The 27,760-nt window shown below is 41.8% G+C and overlaps 1 pseudogene; it reads left to right on the top strand.

Annotated features, from left to right (window-relative positions):
- Positions 1-1,241: 1,241 nt before the first annotated feature.
- The window catches only part of LOC132390180 (zinc finger protein 850-like), a 104,747-nt pseudogene continuing 78,228 nt past the window's right edge, over positions 1,242-27,760 (top strand).

The following is a 27,760-nucleotide window of genomic DNA, read 5'->3' as shown; positions in this document are numbered from 1 at the left end:
GTTGAGAGAGTATTCCTGGTCTGGGATCAGATGTTTTTTTTCTGGAGTTCCTTTGGAAGCAAAGACTACTGCTGAGCAGAAGATGGGTCACCAGTCCATCCTCACAGGGAGAGGCTATGAGTGAATGTGCTGATCCGTGTTTACAACAATAGAAATAGACTCGTGAGTTTTGGTGTTCAAACTGTGGTTGGAAATCCCCGCACCCCCCCCCCTCACTGTCACCTGTCTGTCACTCGGTGGAAATCAGGCAGAATTTCACGTTGCTGGAGATTTGCACTTAAATCTGTAAATGTTTGAAGTCATTCTGATGAAACGTTATTACCTGAATGGTAAAGTTTGTTCCTCTCCCCACAGCTGTTCCTTAACTGCTGATCGTTTCAGGTAATTCCAGCTTCTTTTTATTACATTCATCCTGGACTGGTTTATATTTTCCGAAATGGACCTGATTTAACCTGGAAATGGAAATGACACATTCTGCGATAGGAGAACAGTAAAGAAAACACAACTTTCCCCCGTCAATTATCCTGGTACCAATTTGTCTGTTATTTCAGGAAATGTGTTCAGTGCAGTTATTGCTAAGAAGGTTTACAAGAATAATCTCAGGAATGACCAGCTTTAAGTATGAGGAGCACTTGATGTTTCTGGACCTGTACTCTGTACTCAGAGGGTCGATGCTGGTGGCCAGGGTGAGGGTGGTTAAGTAAACCTACCGAATGCTGAAAAGCCTGGATACAGTGGGCATGGAGAGGATGTTTCCATTAGTCGGAGTGTCTGTAATCTTACAGCACAACCACAGAATAAAAATCCTTCCCTTTAAAACTGAGATGAGAAAACATATGTCCAAAAGATGTCTGAAATGTAGAATTTGTTGCCGCAGAGGTAGGATGAAGCTGCCTTTGAGTGTATTTATAACATAGATTAATATATTCATGATTGCTAAATCACTTCAGGATTACAGAAGGAAGGCAGGAATATGGTGTTAAAATAAATCTCAGCCATGTTTGAGCGGAGGGGCAGACCAGATGGATCGAATCAAATAATGTTGTTCCTGTGTCTTATGTTGTAACATGACTGAATGATGGCTCCTTCTTATCCCATATCATTTTGTGACGTGTGAGGGACAATAGATTGTTCACTGAGATCATTATATCTGCCTTCAAAGTTTAAATATTAGTCAGTTTTGTTCTTAGTAACATTTAGTAGAAATGTTTGGTACTCCTTTGTATTGCTAATGTGCTTCATTATCTTTCATGTTAAAGTCAGACCTGAGGTGAGAGGTTTCATGGAAGGAAAACCCCAACTGGAAGCAAACCACAGATGAAGACGAGGGAACAGTAACAAGTGAACCAGCCCGAGGATTGAGAGCATCAACTGGAGAGGACTCATCTGAATCGGAGATTCCAGGATTCAGTCAGGAGAAAGTTTGGTGAGTCTCATTTACTCAAACACTTTAGACATTACATACCTGTACAAAGGAAGGTAGGAACTAGTTGGAGTGAGACTGAATGTGCCCAGAAGTAACAGTTATGCCTCTGTCAGACGCAGTTCCAATCACTCCAGGTCTGGTTATAAGCTCCAAGCAGCACAGCCGTTTAAAACCAGTCCCTCTCACCCACAGTGTTTACTCAGTTCAAGATCTTGCATCTCCTGAAGTAGCTTTTGGTCAGGTCTGAGTGCAGAGAGGGAAAGAGAGGGGAGTGTTTATACTGACTGCCTTTCAAAAAGAGTAATTGTTTGAACTTGCTGCAAACTCTCTACCCATACCCTATACTTTCTCAGCTAAGTTATTGACATAGATGACGAGTAGCAATGGGCATAACACCAGGAAATGACACTAAGCTCGGGACTCGAGTTCGAGAAACAGCCTCTCACCCTCTGTTTGCAGACCCTGGGGCTCTGTAAAAAACTCAATTGTAATAGGAAGATTAGTCAGTGATTAAGATGATGAGAGAATTGTGGACTCCTGAAAGGATATGCGAGCTGAGCTGCCTGATTCATTGGACCAAATCCACCCTCGGGTTGACAACGTAATTTACCCCTTGCCCATCCACCCGGGTCATGTTACTTCCGATCACTCACAGTACCCCAACCACCCTCAGTCCCACCCGTGGCCCCACAGCCTTCTGACCATTCACCCCACACCGATACATAGACAGACCCCTTCACCAACGTCCGCCCTCCCAGCTTGGGGAACCAGAGCAAACTAATCCCGCAATCCTGACTCAGTGCAAAACTAAAACCAGGGATGCAAGACTGGAGAGCCCGGAGCCTCCCGCTGTCCGGCTCGGTCCCGACCCGTTCCCACTGCAACCAGCCCTCGATTTACAAAAACCCCAGATCAACCCCTTCCTCACGTCATCTGAACAGAAAACACCCCGGTATTAGCTGCGGTTGACATCGTGCTGCGACTTACAGTAGGTCCCCTTATGTGGTTAAACTCCCCACTGTCGGAAATGGAGACCGGAACCATACGTGGTCAAACTCCCCACTGTCGGAAATGGAGACCGGAACTGTACGTGGTCAAACTCCCTGCTGACCGAAATGGAGACCGGAACCGTACGCGGTCAGACTCCCTGCTGTCCGAAATGGAGACCCGAACCGTACGTGGTCAAACTCCCCGCTGTCAGAAATGGAGACAGGAACCGTACGCGGTCAGACTCCCTGCTGTCCGAAATGGAGACCCGAACCGTACGCGGTCAAACTCCCTGCTGTCCGAAATGGAGACCCGAACCGTACGCGGTCAAACTCCCGGCGTGGAAATGAAATCGCTCGGTGGATTGGTTCGGAGACTTGTGAACATACGTGATTAACGACCCTGCAACTGGGGACTGAATAAGTATTTAGTCTAATAATTCTAATCAGACACACTATCTCCTCGCCTTTCTCTCTCATCCCTAGCTACTTACCACATCTCCCTCACCACTCCCTCCTCCCAGTCCCTCTTCATTATGCAGCCCTCTACCCCAGCCCTTACTTCTTTCTCCCTCTCGCCCGCACTGTCTTGCCTCTCCCTCACCCCTTCCTTATCATCACCGCTCTCAATCATCCTTGGTTCCTCATCGCCTTTCTCCCTCTCCCCCTTCTCTACCCCTCTGTTACACCCCTATTCGACTAGTCTCCCACTCTCTATCACCCCTTTCCTCGCTTTCTACTCTCACCACTGCCTCTAATCCTCTATTAACAAATCGTACTCCTCTCTCGTCTCTCTTCATCTCTTCACTCTCTCATGCCTCTTTTCATTTCTCACACTCTCTCCCCTCTGTCCATCTGTTCATCTTACTCTTCCATTCTCTCTCCCATCCCACAATCCCTGTCCCTACCCCTATCACCTGCTATCCCACTCCCAATCTCAGTCACCCTCTGTCTTCCCCTCTCCATGTCCTCCTCTCTCATGCACCCTGTCACCTCACTCAAACTCGTCTCTCTCACCTCTGCCTCTCTGTAAGCTCCTCCATTTCTAACCCTCTCCCTCTCAATCTCTCTTCCAATGTCTTACCCTCTCCCCTTGCTCTCCCATGTAATCTCCCTGTTGGCACCCGTATCCCACACTGTCTTCCTCTCTCTCTCACCCTCTAAATGCACCGCTCATCCTAAGCTTTCCCCCCTTCGCTCTCTCTCACTCTCTCTGTACCCAACCGTCTCCCCCCTCCCTCCCTCTCTGCCTCTCTCTCTCGTCACACCCAGCGCTCTCCACCTCATCCCATACTGAACGTACATCAACAATACTGAATTGCCAAGTGCCGTTTGTAACTGGGATCTTTCTGGGTTCCAGATCCTCGGTAATGGTCTTTGTATATGAGGATCAGCAGGATCCTGGGATCCGAGTCCCTCAGGCACTCAGAGCAGTTACGCAGGTTGACTCTGTGGTTAAGAAGACATACAACACATTAGCTTTCATCAGTCATAAGATTCAGTTTAAAAGCCGAGTGTTAATGTTGCAGCTATACAGGACCCTGGTCAGACCCCACTTGGAGTACTGTTTTCAATTCTGGTCGCCTCACTACAAGAAGGATGTGGAAACCATAGAAATGGTGCAGAGGAGATTTACAAGGATGTTGCCTGGATTGGAGAGCAGGCCTTTTGAGAATTGTTTGAGTGAACTCAGCCTTTTCTCTTTGGAGCGACCGAGGAGGAGAGGTGACCTAATAGAGGTATACAAGATAATGAGAAGCATTGATCGAGTGGATAGTTAGCGGCTTTTTCGCAGGGCTGCAATGGCTAGCACGAGAGGGCATAGTTTTAAGGAGCTTGTAAGTAGGTACAGAGGAGATGTCAGGGGTAGTTTCTTTTACGCAATGGTGTGCGTGGAATGGGCTGTCAATGGCTTTGATGGAGGTGGAACCGATAGGGTCTTTTTAAGATACTCCAGCATGGCTAGATCCGTAGAAACAATGAACACTACAACACAGAAACAGGCCTTTTGGCCTTTCATGGCTGTGCCGAATCATTTTTCTGCCTAGTCCAACTGACCTGCAACTGGACAATATCCCTCCATACCCTTCTCATCCATGTACCTGTCCAAGATTTTCTTAAATGTTAAAAGTAAACCTGCATTCACCACTTAATCTGGCAGCTCTTTCCACACTCCCAACAGTCTCTGTGTGAAGAAGCACCCACCCCCGCCATGTTTCCTTTAAACTTTTCCCCGTTCACCCTTTAACCATGAGCTCTGTTTTTTTTTTCTTCCCTGACATCAGTGGAAAAAGCCTGTTTGCATTCCCTCTATCTATACCCATCATAATTTTATACTCCTCTATCAAATCACCCCTCATTCTCCTACGCTCCAGGGAATAAAGTCCTAAACTATTCAACCTTTCTCTGTAACTCAGTTTCTCAAGTCCCGGCAACATCCTTGTAAAAGTTTTCTGCACTCTTTCAACCATATTAATATCTTTCCTGTAATTAGGTGACCAAAACTGCACACAATACTCCAAATTCGGTCTCACCAATGTCGTATACAACCTCACCATTACATTCCAACTCTTATAATACTTTGATTCATAAAGGCCAATGTACCAGAAGCTCTATTTACAACCCTATCTACTGGTGACACAACTTTTAGGGAATTATGAATCTATACTTCCAGATCCCTCTGTGCTACTGCACTCCTCAGTGTCCTACCATTTACCTTGTATGTTCTACCTTGGTTTGACATTCCGAAGTACAATACCTCACACTTGTCCGCATTAAACTCCATCTGCTATTTTTGCAGCCCATTCCTGCAACCCTCTGCAAGCTTTGAAAACCTTCCTCGCTGTCCACTACACCTCCAATCTTTGTATCATCAGCAAATTTGCAGATCCAATTTGCCACATTAGCATCCAGATCATTGATATAGATGGCAAATAACAATGGACCCAGCACTGATCCCTGTGGCACACTACTAGTCACAGGCGTCCATTCAGCATAGCAATCCTCCACTACCACTCTCTGGCTTCTTCCATTGAGCCAATGTCTAATCCAATTTACTACCTCTCCATGTATACCGAGGGAATGAATCTTCCTAACTAAACTCCCATGCGGGACCTTGTCAAAAGCCTTACTGAAGTCCATGTATTCAACATCCACTGCCTTCCCTTCATCCACTTTCCTGGTAACTTCCTCGAAAAAGGCTAATAGTTTGGTTAAACATGACCTACCAAGCACAAAGCCATGCTGACATTTTCTAATAAGTCCCTGTCTATCCAAATACTTGTAGACTCTATCTCCTAGTACTCCTTCCAATAATTTACCTACTACTGATGTCAAACTTACCGGCCTATAATTTCCCTGCTTACTTTTTGACCCACTTTTAAACAACGGAACTACAAAAGCTATCCTCCGGCACCTGACCCGTGGATATCGACATTATAAATATTTCACCCAGGGCCCCTGCAATTTCAACACCAGTCTCCTTTAAAGTCCGAGTGAATAACCTGTCTGGTCCAGGGGATTTATCTACTCTGATTTGCCTCAAGAAAGCAAGCACCTCCTCCTCTTCAGTCTGTATGTTCCATGAACTTCCTACTTGTTTGCCTTGTTTCCATAGACTCCAATCCAGTTTCCTTAAGAAATGCAGATGCAAAAAAAAACACATTTAATATCTCTCCCATTTCCATTGGTTCCATACATAGCCGACGACTCTGATCTTCAGGAGATCAATTTTATCCCTTACTATCCCTTTGCTCTTAACATACCTGTAGAAGCTCTTAGGATTATCCTTCACCCTGACTGCCAAAGCAACCTCATTTCTTCTTTTAACCTCCTGATTTCTTTCTTAAGTATTTTCTTCTCTTTTATACTCCTCAAGTATCTTATTTCATCCCTGTTGCCTATACTTGTTATACATATATCTCCTCTTCTTTATCAGAGTTCCACTATCTCTCGAGAACCAAGGTTCCTTGTAGTTATTCATTTTGCCTTTAACCCTAACAGGAACAAAAAAAATCTGCACTCTCAAAATTTCTCCTTTGAAGGTCTCCCACTTACCAATCACATCCGTGCCAGAGAACAACTTGTCCCAATCTACGCGTTTTAGATCCTTTCCCTTTTCTTCAAATTTGGCTTTTTTTCCAGTTTATAACTTCATCCCGAGGACCAGATCTATCTTTATCCATGATCAAGTTGAAAGTAATGACGTTATGAACAATGGAAACAAAGTGCTCCCCTACACACACTTCCGTCACCTGCCCTAGCTCATTTCCTAATAGGAGATCTAATATTACATCCTCCCTAGTTGGTATATCTATATATTGATTTAGAAAACTTTGCTGAACACATTTCACAAACTCTAACCCATCCAGACCTTTAACAGTATGGAAGTCCCAATCAATGTAGGGACTCCCACACATTTTAGACATCCTCTTTCAGAGATCCTGATTTACTTCTTATGTGTTCTCTTGCTTCTTTTATGCTCCATAAGAAACTGCCTGCCTATCCCTGTTATGCAACTCCATTCATTTTGTGCTTCACCAGGGTCTCAATATCTCTTGAAATCCAAGTTTCCCTACAGTTTCTATTTTACCTTTTATTCTGACAAGCACATACCCGCTTTGTACTTCCAAGATTTCACTTTGAAGGCCTCCCATTTACCAAGCACACCTTTGCCATAAAGCAGCCTGTCCCAGTCCACAGTTACCAGATCCTAGTGTAGATTCCAGGTGTTGATCCATGTCCTGAACACATCCACCTTTCCTCCGCTGCTCTTTGTATTGAAATATACAGGTCTCAGCATATTCACTGCACCATGCTCAACGTTTTCATTCCTGACTTTCTCTGAGGACTGAACAACAACTGTCTCCACAACCTGTCCACTCTCTGTTCTGTTATTCAGACTCCCATTCCCCTGCAACTTTAGTTTACCCCCACCTACCCCAGCTCCCAGCATGTAGCTCTATCATCCCTTTGGCTTTCCTCTCCCAGATCAATAAAAGGACGTTCAGACCATGTAGAGGCAAAGAGGAATAAATGAGCTACTTATGAACTACATGAAATTCAATTGAACTCTTATGAAAGAAATAAAAGAAGGCATGAGGTTGCCCCAGCAGACAAGGTGAAGGAGAATCCTCATGGATTCCGCAGAAATGTTATGAGCAAAAGGATTGCAAGGGAAAAAATTATTCCTCTGGAAGATCAGAATGGTAATCCATATGATGTAATCCAACAGATGTGGGGGAGCTTTTTCGCATCCGTATTTACACAGGAGATGGACACAGAGTCTATAGAAGTGAGGCAAAGCTGCATGAACTTCATGGACCCTGTACAGATTTCAGAGGTGGAGTCGTTTGCTGTCTTAAGGCAAATTCAGTTGCAAGATCAGTTCCTGAAGGTTGGAGAGTGGCTAATGTTATCCCACTTTTCAAGAAGGGAGGGAAGGAGAAAACGGAGAACTATCGCCCTGTTAGCCTAACGTCAGTCGTGGGGAAGATGCTTGAGTCCATTATTAAGGACGAAATAGTGGCAACATCTAGATGGCAGAAAAAGGATTAGGCCGAGCCAGCAAGGATTTACCAAGGGCAAATCATGCTTGACTAATCTGTTGGAGTTTTTTGAGGGTGTAACAAGGATGTTAGACGAGGGTAAGCCAGTGGATGTTGTATACCTAGATTTTCAGAAGGCATTCGATAAGGTGCCACATAGGAGATTGGTGAGTAAAATCAGAGCTCATGGCATTGGGGGCAGGGTTTCAACATGGATAGAAAACTGGTTGGCAGATAGAAAGCAAAGGGTAGCAGTGAATGGGTGTTTCTCGGACTGGCTGGAGGTGACTAGTGGGGTACCACAGGGCTCTGTATTGAGACCACAGCTCTTTACGATTTATGTCAATGATTTAGATGAGGGCATTGAAAACTATATCAGCAAGTTTGCTGACGATACTAAACTGGGTGGCAGTGTGACATGCGAAGAGGACGTTAGGAGAATACAGGGAGAATTGGATAGGCTGGGTGAGTGGGCAGACACTTGGCAGATGTCATTCAATGTGAATAAATGTGAAGTTATCCACTTTGGAAGCAGGAACAAGGGGGCAGAGTATTGTCTGAACGGTGTAGAGTTAGGTAAGGGAGAAATGCAAAGAGACCTAGGAGTCCTAGTTCACCAGTCAATGAAGGTGAATGAGCAAGTGCAACAGGCAGTGAAGAGGGCAAATGGAATGTTGGCCTTTGTTACAAGGGGAATTGAATACAAGAGCAAGGATGTCCTTTTGCATTTGTACAGGGCCCTGGTGAGACCACACCTGGAATATTGTGTACAGTTTTGGTCTCCAGGTTTAAGGAAGGACATTCTGGCAATTGAGGAAGTGCAGCGTAGATTCACTAGGTTGATTCCTGGGATGGCAGGGCTGTCTTACGCAGAGAGATTGGAGAGATTGGGCTTGTACACGCTGGAATTGAGGAGATTGAGAGGGGATCTGATTGAAACGTTTAAGATAATTAAAGGATTTGATCGGATTGAGGCAGGAAATATGTTCCAGATGTTGGGAGAGTCCAGTACCAGAGGGCATGGATTGAGAATAAGAGGTCAGTTATTTAAAACAGAGTTGCGGAAGAGCTTCTTCTCCCAGAGAGTTGTGCAGGTGTGGAATGCACTGCCTCGGAAGACGGTGGAGGCCAATTCTCTGGATGCTTTCAAGAAGGAGCTAGATAGATATCTGATGAATAGGGGAATCAAGGGATATGGGGACAAGGCAGGGACTGGGTATTGATAGTGAATGATCAGCCATGATCTCAGAATGGCGGTGCAGACTCGAGGGGCCGAATGGTCTACTTCTGCCCCTATTGTCTATTGTCTATTGTCTATTGTCTAAATTAGTGTGGATCAATCCCCAGGGCCTGACAAGTTGTTCCCTGTGACCGTGCGGAAGACAAGTGCAGAAATTGTAGCGGCCCAAGCACAGATATTTAAATAATCCTTAGTGACAGGTGTGCTACTGGAGGATTGGAGGACAGCCAATGTTCTTCTGCTGTTCAGGAAAGACGCTAAAAATAATCTATGAAATTGTACATTGGTGAGCTTGACATCAGTAATGGGAAAGTTATAGAAAAGTATATGCAGGAACCAGATAAAGGTATTTGGACAGATGTGGGCTGATTAAAGATAGACAGCATGGCTTTGTGCATGGTAGGTCATGTCTAGCCAATCTTATAGAGTCTCTCGAGGAAGTTATCGGGAATGTAGATGAAGGCAAGGCAGTGGGTTTTGTCTACATGGACGTTAGGAAGGCACTTCACAAAGTCTCATATGGGAGGTTGATCAAGAAGGTTCGGTCACTCAGCATTCAAGACGAGATAGTAAATTGGATGAGACACTGTCTTTGGGAGAAGCCCGAGTGTGGTAGCAGATGGTTGCCTCTCTGACCGGAGGCCAGGGACTAGTGGTGAGCCATAGGGATCAGTGCTGGGTCTGATGTTGTTTGTCATCTATATCAAGAATCTGGATAATGGTGTGTTTAACCGGATCAGTAGATTTGTAGATGACACCAAGACTAGTGGTGTAGTGGACAGTGAGGAAGACTATCATGGCTTGCAGTGCGATCTGGACCCGCTGGGAAAATGGATTAAGTAATGGAAAAAGGTATTTACTGCAGACAACTGTGAGGTTTTGCATTTTGGTATGATCTACCAATGGAGGTCTCTCACAGTGACTGGTCAGGCACGGAGGAGTTTTGTAGAAGAAAGGGACCTGGGAATAGAAGTTCTTAATTCACTGAAACTGGTATCATAGTTAGCTAGTGATGGGATAAAAAAAAATCAGCCCATTGGCCTTCATGAACCAAAGAACTGAAAACAATAAATGGATGTTATGTTGACTTGAAGAAGACATTGGTGAGCCCTAATTTGTAGCAGTGTGTGCAGTTCTGTTCACGTACCTACATGAAAGATGTAAAAGAGGTTGAAAGAGTTTAGAGAAAATTCACAAGGATGTTGCCAGGTCGAGAAGACTTGGGTTATTAGGAAAGATTGAACAGGTCAGGACTTTATTCCTTGGAATTTAGAAGAATTGTGAGAAGATTTGATGGAGGTGTATCAAAATTATGAGGTTTATACATAGGGTAAATGGAAGCTTTTTCATTTTTCAAAAATGGCTTTTCCAACTGAGATTGGGTGGAACGATAACCAGAGGCCATGGATTAAGGGAGAAAGGTGAAACATTAAGGTGAATATGAGGGGATACTTCTTTAAACATCGATCATCCATGTGTGGAATGAGCAGACAACCTAACTGGTGCATGCGTGCTCAACTTCAACATATAAGAGGATTGTATTGGTACCTGGATGGTAGGGGTATGGGAACAGACAGCTTAAGTAGATCATCACAAACTAGATGGAACAAAGGACCTGTTTCTGTGTTGTACCTTTCTATGATTCTGTGACAAGAACATGAAATAATGCTATTATTCTTCTAAATCATTTTATCAGCTGTGCGGACCAACCATTCATCCGGGCAGGGAATCTTCAGAAAGCTTTAAAACTGTTGGAACTTTAAATTGACAGCAGGTAAAGGAAAATCCCAGCTGCATGTCAACAAAGTCTAATTCCGGGAGAGTGTTTCAGTTACTGTGGCGCCAGGAACCCATGCAGCTCAGTGGGAAATGGGGATAATACCAACTGAGAGAGTCAAACTGAGCCACGTCACGAATTGGAGATGGCAGAAATGCCCCATTCTTATCGAGACAGGAAGGACATCAGACAGTTTGATGGTCATTCCAGATACCAGCACTGTGCCCAGTCAGGAGATGATTTCTCTGACCAACTTGGGTTGAACCTCACTGTAACAGTGTGATGTCAGATCATACCTTGGAAACTAAAGTGATCTCATCTGAAATATTGTTCTACACCCATTGATGGATTTTGTAAATCTTTTTTTCAGGTTAAAAGCGAGAAGGAATTTGTCTCCAGGAATCTCAAACACGGCACGCCAATTTTGCTGTCTCGATCTAGATATTTATAAAGTGAAGTTGACCGTCCTTCCTGCTCAGACTGTGGGGAGAGTTCAACTAGGTCATCTGACCAATTGGCACGCCCGTCATTTTACAAAGGAGAAAGGCCGTTCACCTGCTCTCTCAGTGGGAATGGATTCACTCGGTCACCTCAATTGAAGTTACATCAGCAAATTCACGCTGGGCAAGAACATTCACCTGTTCTTTGTGTGAGAGGAGATTCAATCTGTCATCCCACCTGTGGACAGAACAGTCCGTTTCCACCGGGCAGAGGCCGGTCATCTGCTGAATTTGTGGGGAGGGATTTACTCGGTCATCTCACCTAATGGCGCTCCAGCGAGTTCACACCGGGGAGCGGCCGTTCACCTGCTCGGACTGTGGGAAGGGATTTACTCGGTCTTCCAGCCTACTGAGTCATCAGAGAATTCACACTGGGGAAAAGCCGTTCATCTGTTCGGTCTGTGGGAAGGGATTCACTCACTCATCCACCCTACTGAGTCATCAGCGTGTTCACACTGGGGAGAGGCCATTCACCTGCTCGGACTGCGGAAAGAGATTCACTCAGTTATCCAACCTACAGAGTCATCAGCGAGTTCACACTGGGGAGAAGCCGTTCACCTGCTCAGAATGTGGGAAGAGATTCATTCATTCTTCCGACCTACTGAGTCATCAGCGAGTTCACACTGGAGAGAGGCCATTCACCTGCTCGGACTGCGGGAGGAGATTCACTCAGTCATCCAACCTACAGAGTCATCAGCGAGTTCACACTGGGGAGAAGCCGTTCACCTGCTCAGAATGTGGGAAGAGATTCACTCGTTCATCCGACCTACTCTGTCATCAGCGAGTTCACACTGGGGAGAGGCCGTTCACCTGCTCAGAATGTGGGAAGAGATTCACTCGTTCATCCCACCTACTGAGTCATCAGCGAGTTCACACTGGGGAGAGGCCGTTCACCTGCTCAGTCTGTGGGAAGAGATTCACTCAGTCATCCCACCTACGGAGTCATCAGCGAGTTCACTCTGTGGATAAGCCGTTCACCTGCTCCGTCTGTGGGAAGAGATTCACTCTATCATCCAACTTACTGGTTCATCATCGAGCTCACACTGGTGAGAAGCCGTTCACCTGCTCAGAATGTGGGAAGAGGTTCACTCTGTCATGCAACCTGCAGACACACCAGCGAGTTCACACTGGGGAGAGGCCATTCACCTGCTCAGTCTGTGGGAAAGGATTCACTCGGTTATCCCACCTACAGAGTCATCAGAGAACTCACACTGGGGAGAAGCCGTTCACCTGCTCGGTCTGTGGGAAGGGATTCACTCACTCATCCACCCGACTGAGTCATCAGCGAGTTCACACTGGGGAGAAGCCGTTCATTTGCTCCGTCTGTGGAAAGAGATTCACTAAGTCATCCAACTTACTGGTTCATCATCGAGCTCACAGTGGTGAGAAGTCGTTCATCTGCTAAGAATGTGGGAAGAGGTTCACTCTGTCATGCAACCTGCAGACACACCAGTGAGTTCACACTGGGGAGAGGCCATTCACCTGCTCAGTCTGTGGGAAAGGATTCACTCACTCATCCACCCGACTGAGTCATCAGCGAGTTCACACTGGGGAGAAGCCGTTCATTTGCTCCGTCTGTGGAAAGAGATTCACTAAGTCATCCAACTTACTGGTTCATCATCGAGCTCACAGTGGTGAGAAGTCGTTCATCTGCTAAGAATGTGGGAAAGGATTCATTCAGTCATCCGAACTACTGGCACAACAGTCAGGTCACACTAGGGAGTGGTCGTTGTTATGAATCCCTAGGTTTCGTTTGCTGTGGTCTGTTATTTTATGAGAGAGAGAGAGAGAGAGAGTCTGACTTGTAGCTTGTTTAAGTCGCTCGCAGCTTGATTAGTATTAACCGAGGACACAGACACTCAGAGTCAGACAGAAATGAAGGAGGATAAAATGGAACAGTCGAAACAAAGAAGCTTGTGGCCAAGGGTCACTATTTGTGATTTTCCTATGCCCACAAGGATGGGTTAATTATCGATTCAGTCTAATATACATCGAATGTGTGGATGTCACCTCGTTTGATCCATAGGAGCGGATCTGATTTGGGATATCCTGTGAAGACCACTGATGTGTTAACCCTTGCCTGGCTTTGGTGTGGTAATTCACTTGAAGACAAAACGCCTTGTGACAAGTCACTTTCCGTGATCATTTGTATGTGGATTTGGAATTACGATGGATAAAATCTACAGTGACTGTTCTCTCGTTTTACCACCATGGAACCTGTAGAATTCGACATAATTGCCTTCTCTCGACATTTACCCTGGATTACAAATATCTCTCACATCACCTATTCCATGAATGAACTAAACTTTCATACTTTACCATCTCAAGACTCCAAGCCTTGATTCCCCTAAACTCAATAGTTTGGGACTTACATTTACACACATATATACACATTACACTGTTAACTTTTATTTATCTTGCTCAAGTTGCTATATAGTAAGTAAATACTAATAAAGAAAGTATTTTTTACATACAATCCACACTCCAGTGTGAACTCTATTGCAGCTGGTTTGTTTCTAAAGTGTCATGGTTCGTAATAAAATCGGGGCCTGCATCCGAAATATGAACAAATTTGGGGCGTATTGATTGATTTATTATCGATTTCATTGGGGAAATCCCACTTGATTTATTTGTGTGTGGAAAATCAGCAGCGGACGCTGATAGGTTTGTGGAAGCGCCAACCTCTGAGGCATTGGAGGATGCCAGACGGATTGAGTTGTTCAGTATTGCTAAAAAGTTAAAACTTTTAAGGTGAAATTGACAATCAGGAGGGCACAGATGCAGAGAATAATAGCTGAACATTATGTATCTGAGGGTGTGTTTAAAGTGGAGGAGTTGGAGGTGTTTCCTGAAAGTAAACCTCGTGAGCTCCAGTACAAGTGAGAAAAATTAAAGATGGAAGCTACAGTAAGGCAGAGGCAATTTGAGGATAGAGAGGCAGAAAAACAGAGCGAGGAAGCAGAAAGACAGAGGCTGCCGAGCTGGAAAGGATAGAAAGATTGCAGTAAAGGTACTCTGGTGATAAGTTTGAGGCCAGACGGGAAGTTAAATTGGTACCTGCGTTTGACGAGGCAGAGGTTGTTAAATACTTTCAGCGTTTTGAGAAGGTTGCTCAGAGTTTAAAGTGGCCAAGAGGGTTGGCCTATTCTCATTTCATTCATTTTTCAATCTTTTTATTGATTTTCCAATAAAAAATACAAATCAGAGGAAGTGTTAGGAATCAGATAACACAAAAGACGTATAAACAGCAAATAAAAGTATATATTGTGAAAATCAGATGTTTTTTTTTACTGTGTCATGTAACACCATGGTCCTGAAAAACGTTGTCTCATTTTCACTATGTACTGTACCAGCAGTTATGGTCGAAATGACAATAAAAGTGACTTGACGAAGTATAAAGTTACGCTGTTATAAATATAATCAAAAAACCACAACCCCTCTTAACAAGACAAAAAAAAATGGCCTAATCTCTTACAAAGTGTGATTAAGGGGGAGGATCGGCAAACCTATTCTGCTTTGATTGTTGATGAAGCAGCTGATTATGACAAAGTGAAACAGGTTGTGCTCAAAGCTTATGAGTTGGTCCCAGAATCCTACAGGCAAACGTTCATAAATTTGAGGAAATCTGTGAACCGGACTTATATGGAATTTGCTTATGAGAAGTTTGTGTGTATTACCCACTGGTGCACATGTAAAAATATAAATGATGATTTTAACAGCTTGAAAGAGTTGGTTTTAATTGATGAATTCTAAGGCTGCGTCCCTGATGACATACAGACGTATTTAGATGAAAAGGATGCTGCCACTTTGCAGGAGTCTGCTAGATTAGCAAATGTTTGCTTTAACCCACTAGGTCAAGTTTACCCAGAGTAAGAAAGCTGGACATATGATGGCTAATTGTTCCGTCCTGATGAAGAAAAAGGAACAGGAGGCAGTCCCAAATGCCTGTATTCAATATGTTGAAGCAGCTATGAACCCACAGGGTTCTGAACATTCTGTTGAGGCTCAGTTAAGGACTGAGTTCTGACCGAGATAAGAAGGGATTCGATCATTTTATGTCAGATGGGTTTGTATTAGTAAAGGAAGGGTCAACCCCGGTACCAGTGAAAATTCTTCCAGTTACTGGGGCTTCTCAGTCACTTATATTAGACAGCGTTCAAAAGTTTGGTGAATAGACTGACACTAGTGAGGTAAATCTTATTAAAGGCATTGGGGGCGGCATGGTTTCTGTGCCGTTGTACAAGGTAACTTTACAGTCAGGGTTGGTTTCGGGACCTGTTGAGATCGGATTATGCTCCAGTTTACCGGTGGAAGATGTTACTTTGCTGTTAGGGAATGACCTGGCAGATGGTAAAGTTGTTCCTGCAGCGCTGTTGACAACTAAGCCAACCACTGACGACCCACAGATGGATTTTAACATTTATCCTTCCTGCGCAGTAACTCGAAGTATGGCTAAAAAGTCTGCCGACGCAGACGGTTCTGTGCAGCATGATTCTGATACCCATGATAGCCAAAATCGGGATTCAGGTTATGATGACTTGACAGCGACTTTTCTGCCTTCATTGTTTCAACAGGATTCAGGTAGTAAGTCTGATGAGGAAGATTTATCCCTGTGTCGGAAGGAGTTTATAGCAGAACAGAACTGAGAACCTTAGATTGAAGCTTTAAAAGAAACAACTCTGTCAGATGATGAGATTAAGAAAGTGCCAGGAGGGTATTATCTCAAGGACGGAGTGTTAATGAGGAAGTGAGGGCCTCCTGCTATTCCAGCGAGTGAGGAATGGGCAATTGTTCACCAAGTTGTAGTTCCTGAAGCTTATAGGGCTGAAGTTTTAATGTGGCCCACAGTATGCCCTTAGGTCGCCTTTTTGGAGTGAATAAAACTGTAAACAGGATTATGAAATAATTCTCCTAATTCCTAATTTGAGGAAAGATGTTGTGACCTTTTGCAGAACTTGTCACATTTGTCAAGTTGTGTGTAAACCTAATCAGGTCACCCTGTGGCCCCACTGTGGTTTATATCTGCATTCAGGCGAAATTCAATAGACCGTATGTAATAGTCTCTCAAATTAATGTTGTGAATTATGTTATTAAAACACCCGACCGACGTAAACTAATACAGGTAGTACGCATAGATATGATAAAGCCTTATTTTGACAGGCAGGCACCATCTGTGAGTGTTGTTGTCAAAACATATGAATCTGGTAACCCTGAGAATGAAACAATCGACTCGTCTGAGAATTTTCACAAGCCAAACGTGGTCCCAGTAAGACTAATGAACACGGTTGTTCTGGAAAACATTGATAACAAGTTGGCTCAGCTGCAGCCGAAGCAACAACAACAGCTGAAGGAAGTAATCCTGATGTTTAAAGATTTATTTCACGATGTTCCCAAGCAAACCACAGTCGCAGTACATGATGTAGATATTGGTCAAGCCAAACCGATTAAACAACACCCATATTGCATGAACGTCGAAAAGTGTAAATTGGCTGAGCAAGGAATTGAATATATGCTGAAAAATAGTCCTTCAGCATCAGATTGGAGCTCCCCCTGCGTTATTGTGCCCAAACCTGACGGTTGTGTTAGATTTTGCACTGATTATAGGAAGGTAAATGCAGTAACAAAAACAGATGCCTATCCTATTGCTAGGGTAGATGATTGCATCGATAAGGTTGGAATAGATGATTTCTTACAAAGATATATCTGTTGAAAGGGTATTGGTGTGTTCCATGGATGGACAGAGGTAGAGAAATTTCTGTATTTGCGACACCATCTGGTTTGTGTAAATACAGTGTTTTGACTTTTGGAAGGAAAAATTCTCCAGGAACATTCCAGAGAATGATTGATTCTGAAATTCGAGGGTTAGAACACACAGATGCCTATATTGATGACTTAGTCACAGGGAGTGACACTTGGGAAGAGCATATCTCTGCAGTAGAAAAGCTGTTTGACAGGCTTTCCCAGGCCAGCCTTACAGGTAACTTGGCTAAGAGTGAATTTGGCCATGCCACTGTGACCTGTCTTGGCTATTTTGTTGGTCAAAGCAAGTTGGCTCCTGTTGGGGCAAAACTCCAGGCAATTTCTCAAGTTCCTATTCTGACTGCTAAAAAGGCTCTTAGAGGGTTTCTGGGAATGGATGGATATTATAGTACGAACTTTGCAGCCCTCGCTCTTCCTCTGACTAATCTCCTGAAGTTATATATAAAAAGAAGGAGAAAACAATAACTCCATCTAATTCCGAAAAAAACCCACTAACTACAAAAAAGGAAAAACCAATCCATTAGGAATCTTTTACGTAGCTCTTAACTGGGTGTCCAATCAGCAATGAAAGAAGAATTCGTTGGAGTCTGGTGGTACTCTACTAAAGGTGCTTATTAATAAAAAAATAAGCAAAAGCTTATCAATAATGCTAATATACATATAAAACAAGTTAGCAGCATTAAACCTAAAAGTGTAGGAATAATAATAATCAATAATAAACAAGCTCTATCGTTGTCTTGGGGTAAATAAATTGTCATAGAAAAGTATTAAGTTAATTTCAGTTCTTAAGTGCTGATGTAGTTATGGTTGTTATATTGTAATCGTGAGAGAGAGAGAGAGAGAGAGATGTCACAGCTACAGTCAGGCAAACCTTCCTTTGCTTTCTTAATCCGTCGTATCGGTGTGGTCATTCAGTTATGACCTCTCGGTCCTTCTGCTAGACCGTTCTTCTGTGGTGGACTCGTCACTCTGGCATGAGTGGACACACACACAAGTTCCCACCGGCCCTGCTTTAACACTGTGAGCTTTACTGACCGATCTCCTGTTTCGGTCTCTGAAGCCCCCACCATTCTTGTGGGTTCCAACACTCAATCATTGTTCACTGACGTGTCTGGAGGGCGTCACTCCAGACCTGTCTTTTATCCCTACTCACGGGGACTCAGCTATCCATCACTCCTGAATGACTGTGTCCATCAAATAAGGCCACTCCTTCAATCCACTGAGGAATGTTTATGAGCAAATTATTGTCCTAGCAGCGAAAGAGTAAATAATTCAAAAAGGAGTCACAATACGGTTAATCAGCAATTTCCACCTCTCTCTTATTTGTCGCCGATGTTCTTGCTTTTTCCGTCTATCTTTCTCATGGTCAGCATAGCAACAGTAATAGTTCGTGGTTCTCAGGAGGGGGTTGTTAACTGTGTACCCCATTGTCCATCAGGTCTGTTCATCACTCATAGCAAATCAAACCCCCAAGCGATACGTTTGACCATCATCTAAATATAAATTAAATCATCAACCGCCATTTCATATTTATGAAAAAATAAAATTGGAAGGAAACCATATAAAGTAATTCAAATTAAATGATAATATTTGGCAAAAGAACCTCATCTTCTTTCAAAATCGAATCGAGGATCAGAAGTTCTACTTTTAATTTTTTCCAAGCTAAGACATAACATTCCTTGAGATAACCATTCAATTAATGTAGGGGAAGAAATATCTTTCCAGTTTAATAAAATAGCCCTTCTTGTCAGTAGTGTAACAAATGCAATTACATATTGATCTGAAGATGAAAAACCCTGAATATGATGTGGAACTATTCCAAAATTCCAAATAGAACAGTCAATCTATTAGGTTATAAATTAATTTTCAGAGCTTTAGAAATGGTAGAAAATAAAGATTTCCAAAACGATTTTAATGAAAACATGACCAAAACATATGTGACAAAGTAGCTACTTCAGTTATACATCTATCACAGCATTTATCTATACTAGGAAATATTTTCGATAGTCTCTCCTTTGTTAAATAATAACGGTGAACGATTTTAAATTGAACTAAACAATGGTTGGCACATATAGAAGAAGTATTTACGTTGTTCAAGACTCGAAGCCAATCTTCATTAACAAAGGTCATATTAAGTTCTCTCTCCCAATCTTGTTTAATCTTTAGTGATAGGTTCTCTTCTTGCAACAAAAATAAATTATAAATTCTGCTAATGGAACCTTTCACTAAGGGATTCAATTTCAAAATGGTATCCAACAAATCAGATTCTTGTAAATGTGGAAACTTAGGTAAAGATTGTTGTAAAAAATGTTTCACCTGAACATATTGCAAAAAATGTGTATGGGCGAGAGAAAGTTAACTCTTCAAAGGTCATCAATCGACCATCACAAAATAAATGTAAAAGAATGGATCCCTTTATTTTTCCATAGGAGAAAAATGGGTTCAGTTGTTGAAGGTTTAAATGAAAGGTTTCGATATAAAAACTATACAACGTAAATTGATTAAACTTTTTAAAATAATTACGAAAGTGAACCCAAATCCGTAGGGATAGTTTAATAACCGGGTTATGATTTAAATTTGGAATTTTAGAGAGCTGTAAAGGTAATGGAGCTCCTAAAATAAAAGTTAAATAAAATTGTTTAACAGCTTCTAATTCCAAATCATCCCATAATGATTTTTGGTTCTTATCAAGCCAATATAACCAAAAATATAATTGTGTAATATTCACAGCCCAATAATAGTCTTAAAATAGCAAGTGCAAGTCCACCATCTTTTTCAGATTTGTGTAAATGATACTTATTAATTCTTGCTCTCTTATTGTTCCAAATAAAGGAAGAAATAAGAGAGTCAATTTGATCGAAATTTGTTTTAGTTAAAAAGATAGGTATATTTTGGAAAATATATAAAATCAAAAGTTGTTTCATGGAGTCCATTAAAGGAACTACATTCGCTTTATAGAGATCTTTATATTTTTTAGTAATTATAATACCTAAATATCTAAATGTATTAACGATTCTAAAAGGAGTATCATCATATATACTAACAGAGACATTTAATGGAAACAATTCGCTTTTATTCGTTAAGTTTATATTCTGAAAATTTACCGAAATCTTTTAAGTGTTTCCAAACAATTAGGAATTGATTCCTCAAGATTTGAAATAAAAACCAAACGTTCATCTGCATAAAGAGAAATCTTATGTATGGTTCCATTCATAGAGATACCATCAATACTTTTAGCTTCACGTAGTGTTATAGCTAAAGGCTCCAATACAAGATTAAATAATAAAGGGGTTAATGTCTAGTGCCACGAGAAAGTGAGAAAAAAGAAGAGCTGCAGTTATTAGCAATGACAAGCTCAAGGACGGCTTCCTGTCTACAGTTACAAGCCAAATGAATGATAAAATGGAATAGGCCTCACAGTGTAACTCGACGTGACCCTGCAGCATATGTCTATCTGCACTGCACTTTCTGTGCAGCCATAATGCTTTGTTACAGTTATTGTTCTGTCGTATATCAGCTCAATGTACTGTTGTAATGTATCGATCTGTGTGGATGATACGTCAGGCAAGATTTTCACTGGAAGCTCAGTACATGATAAGAATAAACAAATTTCCCATTTTAATTGTGTGGAAATATTAGACAGACTGAGCTTCTGCTCTGGAACCTCAGAAGGAAACTGAACTGTTGTCATTTCTGTGGAATGCACATAAATGGAGAAGGCTTCAATCTCACATTACGATCTGCGGGAACTGGGATCAGGTGACCGGTGGTGGATCTCCCATATCAATATCAGAATCAGGTTTAATAGCACCGGCACATGTTATGAAATTCGTTGTCCCTACGGCAGCAGTAGAACCTAAATCATAACAATGGATTTTAACAATTGTGATTTAATATAAGAAATAAAAGTATTACATAGTTAAATGATATAAATGGTACAAAATGAAAAAAAAAGATGTAATAAACTATTTTAATTGTGTCGACTATTTGACTGACTGGGTTGCTACTTTGGAAATTGTGGAGTGAAGCTTAACTGAACTGTACACATTTATGAGAAGCTCAGATAAACAGAAAAGGCTTAATTCTCACATAAATGGGTCAGACAACCAGAAACATCGGCTGCACTTAGCAGGTAAACACAGTGGAATGAAACATGCTGAAAATATTGCAGAAAAAAACATATTCTCCACCACAACGAGAGGACATGACAGATCCGGATCACATTGCCTTGTTTGTACGGGCGAAAGATGAAGCTACCCGTACATGTAGAGCAGTGACCCGCAGATGCTGCAGATCTGCGGAAAAACGTGAGGAGGAAACTGGATCACGTGACCGGTTTGGTCTCCCACCGCAGGCAGTGACTCCAGTTACCCACTACTCTGTGCCGCTCACACCTCCTCTCACCTTAAATGTATTAGACATTTCAACCCCCAGGAAAAATAAATCGTCTGTCCACTCTATCTATTCCTCTCGTAATCTTATAAACGTCCATCCAGTTTCACCCCAGCCTGCGCCGCTCTGGAGAAAACAGCGCAAGTTTGTCCAGCCTCTCGTTACAGTTCATGCCCTCTAATCCGGGCAGTATTCTGGTAAACCTCTTCTGCGCCCTCTCCAAAGCCCCGACATCCTTACGGGAATGGGGGCGACCAGAACTGTATGAAACACTCCAGATGTGGTCTAACTAGTTTTATAAAACTGTGTTAGGAACTGTAACGTTTTAGAAACGAACCAGCAGCAATAGAGTTCACACCGGAGTCTGGTTTTGATGTTAAAACCACTCTCTTTATTAGTATCTACTTACAAAATTGTAACTTAACGAAATAAAGGAATGTTACCAGTGTTATGTGTATATATGTGTAAATATAACTCCCAGACTATCCAGCCTGAGGGAACAAAGCTCAGAATCTTGAGATGGTAAAGTAGGAAAGTTCAGTAATCCACGGAATAAATGATGGAACAGAGATATTTGTAATCCAGGGTGAAACGTACAGAAAAGGCCGTTATATCAAAATAACCGTCGACGAAGTTCTTATCCGTTGAATCCGTCACATACGAGTTATCAGCGAAAGTGACCTGTCACAGGAATACCGTCTTCCAGAGGTTGCCACAAAACATGCCCAGGCAAGGGTTAACACAAGATATTCCACAATCCACTCCTATGGATTATACGAAGTGACAGCCACACACGTTCGTTGAGGTTCCGTGTACCGAATATCAACCCACTCTTGTGGGCATAGGAGAGTTCCAAGCCTCGGCTGCGCCTAACTGAAGCGATCAGCTTTCTCACTCTCTCTCTCCCTCTCTCTCTTTAGACTGGCCGACTGCCTGTCTGCAGATCGCTCTCTCTCTCTCTCTCTTTAGACTGGCGACTGCCTGTCTGCAGATCTCTCTCTCTCTCTCTCTCTCTCTCTCTCTCTGATGGTTCAGTCCACAGTCAGCGCTGTCAGCCTGTGACTGACGTCATAGCCCCGCCTCCTCACGCCGCCGCTCTTAAAGAAACAGTCACAGTACGACCGCAGGCTCGGAACAGCCGCAACACAACTTCCCGACTTTTGAACTCAATGCTTCAAATAATAAAGACAACCATGACATTTGCCTTCTTAACCACCCGATCAATCTGTGCAGTCTTTTTCAGGGAGCGATGAACTTGGAGTCTAAGATCCCTCTGATCATCAACACTGTTCAGGGTTTTGCATTTAACAGTGTACTGTCGCATACATTCGACCTACCGAGCTGCCAAGATGATCATCACTAATCAAATCTCACTGAGATTTCTCAGGACCTGTTGAATTTATTGCCAAGTGCAATAAGGTACAGGGACAGTGAAACACTGACTTGTGGCAGCATCACAGGCAAGTACATTCAGATAACACACGGAATACAAATTATACGATTCTCTGTCAGTAACAATCTATAAATATGTTTTATGTCGTTAACAATATACAAAACACATTGTATCATGATCAATACCAAAATGTGTATTTGTGTCGATAACAGACTTGGAAATGTTGAATTTGGTCCCTGTTTCCATTCCTCCTGTAATCCACAGCCAGCTCCTATGTTTTTGTCACAGTGAGTGAGAGATTGTTTTCTTGTCACCACCGTGTCGGAGTGATGACTTCTTCTCTGTCGGCTGCCTCGTTATTATTTGAGATCAGGCCAGTCAGTGTAGTGTCGTCAGCAAATTTAGTTAGCAGATTGGAGCTGTGGGTGCAACAGAAGTCATGGGTGTACAGAGAGTAAAGAAGGGGGCAAGGACACCCCTGTGGGGTATGTGTGCTGAGGGTCAGAGAGACAGAGGTGAGGGAGCCCACTCTTACCACCTGCCGGCGACCTGACAGGAAGTCCAGGATCGAGCTACACAAGGCAGGGTGCAGGCCGTGGTCTCTGAGCTTCTTGTCGATACTTCAGGGCTTCGTACGGGCTACTGCTCTGCCCATGACTGCAAGGAACTGCAGAGAACATCAGAGAAACAAGCCTCCCCTCCATGGACTCTTCCTACACTTCCCCTGCCTCGGAGAACCAGGCCACGTACTCAAAGACCCTCACAACCTGGACATTCTTGCTGCAAACCAGCTCCCCCATCGGGGAGGAGATACAAAAGCCTTAAAGCGCGAACCACCCGGCTCAAGGACGGTTTCCTGTCTGTGGTTATAAGCCAAATGAATGATAAAATGGACTCGACCTCACAATGTAACTCGACGTGACCCTGCACCATATGTCTATCTGCACTGCACTTTCTCTGCAGCCATAATGCTTTGTCGCAGTTATTGTTTTGTCGTTTTCATTTTTTTTTTCATTTGTAGAATTTTTTTTTATTGGTACAGAATCTTCTACAGCTACAAAATGATACAAAACTTCAATAGATTAATATGTATACAATTAATAAAACTGAAAAAACTGATCGTAAAATATAAAATTGGAAATATATATATGTATGGGGGAAAAAGAACCCCATCTAACTTGGTAAAAAACCCACTAACTACATGAGAAACACACATTTGACCATCAATCATCATTTAACTATGAAAATAAGAAAAATCAACCGCCATTTCAGATTTATATAAAAAATAAAATTGGAAGGAAATCATATAGTGTAATTCAATTTAAAAGATAATATTTGGCAAAAGAACCCCATCTTTTCTCAAAATCGAATCGAGGATCCAAAGTTCTACTTCTATTTTTTTCCAAACTAAGGCATAACATTCCTTGAGAAAATCATTCAGTTAATGTAGGGGAAGAAATGTCTTTCCAGTTTAATAAAATAGCCCTTCTTGTCAGTAGCGTAACAAATGCAATTACATGTTGATCTGAAGGTGAAATACCCTGAATATGATGTGGAGCTATTCCAAATCGACCAGTCATTCTATTAGGTTGTATATTAATTTTCAGAGCTTTAGAAATTGTAGAAAATAAAGATTTTCAAATCGATTTTAATGAATAATATGACCAGAACATATGTGACAAAGTAGCTACTTCAGTTTCACATCTATCACTGCATTTGTCTATAGTAGGAAATATTCTAGATATTCTCTCCTTTCTTAAATAATAACGGGGAACAATTTTAAATTGAATTAAACAATGGTTGGCACATAAAGAAGATGAATTTACGTTTTTCAAAAGTCGAAGCTAATCTTCATTAACAAGGGTCATTTTAAGCTCTCTCTCCCAATCTTGTTTAATCATTAGTGATAGTTTCTCTTTTCGTAACAAAAATAAATTATAAATTCTGTTAATGGAACCTTTCACTAAGGGATTCAATTTCAAAATGGTTTCCAACAAATCAGATTCTTGTAAATATGGAAACTCAGGTAAACATTGTTGTAAAAAATGTTTCACCTGAACAGATTGCAAAAAATGTGTATGGGCGAGAGAAAATTTGTTAATTAACGCTTCAAAGGTCATCAATCGACCACCACAAAATAAATCTGTAAAAGAATGGATCCCTTTATTTTTCCATAGGAGAAAAATGGGGTCAGTTGTTGAAGGTTTAAAAGAAAAGTTTCGATGCAAAAAACTAGACAACTTAAATTGTTTAAAATTCTAAAAATTTACGGATCTGAACCCAAATCCGTAGGGATTGTTTAATAACCGGGAAAAGATTTAAATTTGGAACTTTAGAGAGCTGTAAAGGTAATGGAGCTCCTAAAATTGAAGTTAAATAAAATTGTTTAACAGCTTTTAATTCCAAATCAACCCATAATGATTTTTGTTTCTTATCAAGCCAATATAACCAAACACATAATTGTCTAACTTTCACAGCTCAATAATAGTCTTAAATTAGGAAGTGCAATTTCACCGTACGTTTTAGATTTTTCTAAGTGATACTTATTAAATCTTGGTCTCTTTTTGTTCCAAATAAAGGAAGAAATTAGAGAGTCAATTTGATCGAAAAATTTTTTAGTTAAAAAGATAGGTATATTTTGGAAAATATATAAAAATCTAGGTAAAATCATCATTTTCACAGCACGAACACGACCTATTAAAGAAAAAGTAAGTGGATAGCATCGAGAAAATAGTTATTTCCTGGCGTCCATTAAAGGAACTATATTCGCTTTATAGAGATGTTTACATTTTTTAGTAATTAACAATTCTAAAAGGAATATCATTATATATACTAAAAGGGACATTTAAAAGAAACAATTCACTTTTATTCAAGTTAAGTTTATATCCTGAAAATTTAGCGAAATCTTTAAGTGTTTCCAAAAGATTAGGAATTGATTCCTCAAGATCTAAAATAAAAACAAAAAGATCATCTGCATAAAGAGAAATCTTATGTGTGGTTCCATTCGTAGAGATACCGAGAATATTTTTAGCTTCACGTAGTGTTATAGCTGAAGGCTCCAATACAAGATTAAATAATAAAGGGGTTAATGGACATCCCTGTCTGGTGCCACGAGAAAGTGAGAAAAAAAGAAGACCTGCAGTTATTAGTAATGACAAGCTCAAGGGCGGTTTCCTGTCTGTGTTTATAAGCCAAATGAATTATAAAATGGTCTCGGCCTCACAATGTAACTCGACGTGACCCTGAACCATATGTCTACCTGCACTGCACTTTCTCTGCAGCCATAATACTTTGTTACAGTTATTGTTCTGTCGAATACCAGCTCAATGTATTGTTGAAATGTATCGATCTGTGTGGATGGTACGTCAGGCAAGATTTTCACTATAGCTCAGTATGTTATGAGAATAAACAAATTTCCCATTTTAATTACGTGGAAATATTAGACAGACTGAGCTTCTGCTCTGGAACCTCAGAAGGAAACTGAACTGTTGTCCTTTCTGAGGAATGCAAATATATGAAAAAGGCTTCAATCTCATATTACGATCTGCGGTAACTGGGATCAGGTAACCGGTGGTGGGTCTCCCATATCAATATTAGAATCAGGTTTAATAGCACCGGCATATGTCATGAAATTCGTTGTCCCTGCGGCAGCAGTAGAACCTAATTAATAACAATAGATTTTAACAATTGTGACTTAAAATAAGAATATACATTTTGTAGTTAAATTATATAAATAGTACAAAAATATATATTTTTAAATGTAATAAACTATTTTAATTGTGCCGACTGTTTGACTGACTGGGTTGTTGCTTTGGAAGTAGTGGAGTCAAGCTTAACTGAACTGTACACATTTATGAGAAGCTCAGAGAAATAGAAAAGGCTAAATTCTCACATAAACGGGTCAGACAACCAGAAACATCGGCTGCACTTAGCAGGTAAACACTGTGGAATGAAACATGCTGAAAATATTGCAGAAAAAAACATATTGTCCACCACAACGAGAGAACGTGACAGAACCGGATCTCACTGCCTTGTCTGAACGGGCGAAAGATGAATCTGCTCTTACACGTAGAGCAGTGACCCGCAGATGCTGCAGATCTGCGGAAAAACGTGAACAGGAAACGGGATCACGTGACCGGTTTGGTCTCGCACCCCAGACAGAGAACCAGTTACCCACTACTCTGTGGAAAGAAGCAAACTTGCCGCTCACATCTAATCTCACCTTAAATGTATTAGACATTTCAACCCCCAGGAAAAATATATTGTCTGTCCACTCTATCTATTCCTCTCGTAATCTTATAAACGTCCATCCAGTCTCACCTCAGCCTGCGCCGCTCTGGAGAAAACAACACAAGTTTGTCCAGCCTCTCATTATAGCTCATGCCCTCTAATCCAGGCAGTGTCCTGGTAAACCTCTTCTGCGCCCTCTCCAAAGCCCCGACATCCTTCCGAGAATGGGAGGGACCAGAACTGTATGAATCACTCCAGATGTGGTCTAACTAGTTTTATAAAACTGTGTTACTAACTGAGACGTTTTAGAAACGAACCAGCAGCAATAGAGTTCACACTGGAGTCTGGTTTTGATGTTAAAACTACTCTTAGTATCTACTTATAACATAGTAAGTTAACGAAATAAAGGAAAGTGCTATGTCTATATATGTGTAAATATAACCCCCAGACTATCGAGCCTAAGGGAACAAAGCTTAGTGTCTTGAGATGGTAAAGTAGGAAAGTTCAGTA

The sequence above is a fragment of the Hypanus sabinus genome, unplaced genomic scaffold (assembly GCF_030144855.1).
Source record: "Hypanus sabinus isolate sHypSab1 unplaced genomic scaffold, sHypSab1.hap1 scaffold_80, whole genome shotgun sequence".
Classification (NCBI taxonomy): Eukaryota; Metazoa; Chordata; class Chondrichthyes; order Myliobatiformes; family Dasyatidae; genus Hypanus; species Hypanus sabinus.
The sequence above is the reverse complement of the archived record's forward strand: the minus strand, read 5'-3'. Positions and strand labels throughout refer to the sequence as shown.